This window comes from Cebus imitator, unplaced genomic scaffold, assembly GCF_001604975.1.
Source record: "Cebus imitator isolate Cc_AM_T3 unplaced genomic scaffold, Cebus_imitator-1.0 Scaffold142, whole genome shotgun sequence".
Lineage (NCBI taxonomy): Eukaryota > Metazoa > Chordata > Mammalia > Primates > Cebidae > Cebus > Cebus imitator.
Genome location: NW_016107457.1, coordinates 1,372,333 through 1,376,329, shown reverse-complemented (window position 1 = coordinate 1,376,329; position 3,997 = coordinate 1,372,333).

The following is a 3,997-nucleotide window of genomic DNA, read 5'->3' as shown; positions in this document are numbered from 1 at the left end:
AGATTTTTTAATGTTTGCCATTCTTACCGGCGTGAGATGGTATCTCAATGTAGTTTTGATTTGCATTTCTCTTATGACCAGTGATGATGAGCATTTTTTCATATTTTTGTGGTCATTTTAAAACATGCCAGAGCAGTGAAAAACCTGAGTTGCCTGACACATGTCTCTAGCTTGTGTCAAGGCAAAGTTCTGCCTTCCTGTGTTCATCCTCATACTATAAGTATCATTTTCACAGTCCATTTAGTTCCATATTTCTCTCGTTTTTGTGTTAATGATTTTTCTGTTTAAAATGCTCCCACCCAAGCATCACGCTAAAGTGCTGTTTAGTGTTCCTTAGTAGAGGAAGGCAGTAATGTCACTTATGGAGAAAATGCATGTGTTAGATAAGCTTCCTTAGGGCATGAGTGGTAGTGCTGTTGGCCATGAGTTCAATCTTAATGAATCAACAATATATATTAAGGTTTCTTTAAATAGAAACATATATATAACAAGGTTATATACTGTTTGGTTGACAAAATCAGTGTGACCAGAGACCTATAGAAAGTATAATGGTTCAGTATTCACTGATTCATTGTTTGCAGTGACATAACCACAGCAAATAGTGAGAATTGACTATATATATTAATATTAGATCAGATTTTAGTAAATGTTATGGATGAAAAATAGGTTCCAAGGTATACAGGGAATGTCTGGGGTGGGGGTTAACTTCCACTTTACAATTCAATGTTCAGGTGACAGTTGAGCCAAATTGTAAAAGAGGTGAAGGAGGAATCCGTGAGTCTATCTGGGGAGGGGGAAGTATAGTAGGCAGAGAAAAGAGCAAGCACAAAGGCTGTAAGGCAGGAACATGTTTGGGGATGAGAAAAGAAGGAGGTTAGAGGAGTTGGCATGGGGCAAGCAAAGGGGAAAGAAGTGGAAGCTGATATCAAAGCTTTATGGAGAAACAAAAGATTCTATAAAGACTGGCTTTTTCTCTGAATGTAGGAAAGCTATTGGAGAGTTTCCAGTGTGGAAAGTGACACAATTTAACTTATATTTTAACAGCATTTTCTGTGTTGAGCATAGACTGAAAAGGAACCAGAGTGTTAGCAGGTAACCCATTTAGGAGGCTTATACAATAATCCAAGGGAGAGATGATGGTGGCTTAGTTCTGGGTGGTAGCAGTGGAGATGGTGAGGAGTGATTAAATTCAGGATGTAATTTGAAGGTAGAGCCAACAGGATTTGCTGCTGAGGAAATGTGGAATATAAAAGAGAAGAAGCAAAAATGATGCCAAGGGTTTTGGCCTATGCAACTAAAAAATGGAATTGTTATTTGGTAAGTCAGGCAAGCTTGGAAAGGTGCAGGTTTATGGGTGATGTAATCAGGAGTTCTGTATTGTACATTTGAGATATCCAAGAGAGCTCAAGAAGAGATGTAGACTAGACAGATTCAGTATTAGTTCGAATTTCAGAGGACAGGCCTGGACTGAAGCATCATTGTTCCATTGATGGCTTTATAGCCACAATCCTGGATATCCAAGTGTGATATATATCTAATCCTCAGTATATATCCTGGAGATAGATATTTATATATCTATATGAGTAGAAAAGAAGAGGCTCTAGTTCTGACCTTGGAAGTGCTACAACACGATGGAATATGAAGAAAAACCAGCTAAGAAAACTGAGAAGGAGCAACAGATGAAGTAGAAGACAAAAACAGGAAAGTAAGGTTGTCCTAGGAGCTGACAGAAGAAAGTGTTTCAAGGAGGAGGGTGTGATCAACTGCATCAGAATCTGCAGTGGAATCAAGAAATATGAAAAGAGAACAGAGCTTTGGATTTAGCAACACAAAACCCAGTGGTGATCTTGACACAGCAGCCTAAGGATGAAAGCTTAATGGTAGTGTCTTCAAAAGAGAACAAGAAGAGATAAATTTGAGTCAGCAACTATAAACAAGTCTTTCGAGGATTATAGCTGTAAAGAGGAGTAGAGAAATGGCAGGAGGAGGGTGGGCAGCAGTATATAGAGAGGACATGAGTGTCAGGAAAGAGGTTTTCATTAATGGTGGGAAAAATTACAGCATGCTTGTTGTCAGAAGGCAATTTTCCATGAGTCTCTTCCATTTCTGCATGTCTTATCATAAAAGACACTGATTTTGCTTTGGTTCTAGATTCCTTTTCAAGGATATTTGTATAGTGAACAACTTTTGAAGACAGACAGGGCATCTCTTCCAGAACAAAAGGCAGCCATGTTTACTGACCAGGTTAATAAATAATTCAGGTTCCCCAAGTTTGGGGTTCCTCTCTTTCAATGCCACTCACTATGCGTGTAAGCACCACCTGGCCCTTTTTTTTTTTTTTTTAGATGGAGTTTCACTCATGTTACCCAGGCTGGAGTGCAATGGCGCGATCTCGGCTCACCGCAACCTCCGCCTCCTGGGTTCAGGCAATTCTCCTGCCTCAGCCTCCTGAGTAGCTGGGATTACAGGCACGCACCACCATGCCCAGCTAATTTTTTGTATTTTTAATAGAGACGGGGTTTCACCATGTTGACCAGGATGGTCTCGATCTCTTGACCTCGTGATCCACCCGCCTCGGCCTCCCAAAGTGCTGGGATTACAGGCTTGAGCCACCGCACCCGGCCCACCTGGCCCTTTTTATATAACACTGTGGGACTTGGGGCTCAGGTAGCCAGCACTATAAAATGCTGATCCTCTGGCTGCTCCTGTTGTTGTCAGCAATTAAGTCCTTTGTCAATGACCCAGGAGCCTTATGGCTTCTCCCAGCAGCCATGAAACTGTGGGAGGCTAACTTGTGGCTTGCAATTAGGGTGAAACCTCAGACCCTTCACAGTTCTTGACACTTGTACATTAGTAAAAACAATCTGGTAGAAGAAACAAACTATTGATGTAGGAGAGAGGGGGAAGGATACCTGGAGCAATGCATTGAGTGGTAAGAGGGGAATCTATTGTTGAAGTATAGGATCTCAGACAGTTCTTCCCTAGTAATAGAAAAGAAGGCAGAGTAAATGGGAACAGATGCCAGTAGTTGGATAAGTATGCTCATGGGAGTGTGGGGACATTTTCCTGCCATTGCTTTTGTTTCTTCAGTGAAATAAGAAGCATTGTTATTAGCTGAGGTTGGGAAGGAAGTGTTGGAGGTTAGAGAGGGAGGAAAAGGTACAGAATTGTCATCTATGCATGTGGGAGAAAATGGATTACACAGAAGCAGGTAGATCAATAAGCATTATTACTGTCCTAATTCTTAAGTGAGAACTCTTAGCAGGATGTACTCACACTTCCCCTTTATGACAATCATCATAAACAAATGCTGGTGACTTTTTCCCTCTTAGCATTAGTAAACAAGTGTGGTCAACAATTGTTATCACAGGTACATGTGATGCACAGTCAAGTCAGATGGATACAGTTCACCGGTTACACACTGGCAATTTTGCCCAGATGTTCTGGGAGTTTATGTTTCTGTGTAAATTAAGCTTGAGATTCACATTTTTGTAACAAGTGGCTATTCTGTTTGCATTGTGAAATTTTAATTGCATTACTTGAGAATGGCTGTTCAATTTGTGTCTTTTATTGGTGATGCTCTGTTTTCTAGCTTACTAGACATTTACTTTACTTCCAGCTAATTACTGTAGCTTAGATTTTAATGTCCTAATTATTCTTATTAACTTTATGGCAAGAGCTGCAGCATAACAATCATTTTGTACAAAAACATGCTTGATAATATAAATAGTATACCCCCTTCACCTGCAGAGAGATGAGGAAGGCCAAGCCGGTGGCATTCATTTAGGCTCGGTCCCACTGAACTAATTATTTTAAAGCCCAGGCAAGTGGATCTGTCCTCAGCGTCATGGTGAGACATCCTCACCAAGGCAGCTGTCTTGGCTGGGAATCTTCTTCTCAATCAAAACATTCAAGCCCCAGACACTTTTTGAAAATTAGCAAAGCATGCCAAGAGTAAACAGAGATGCCTGTATTTCTCAAATAGTCTTTATTCAGT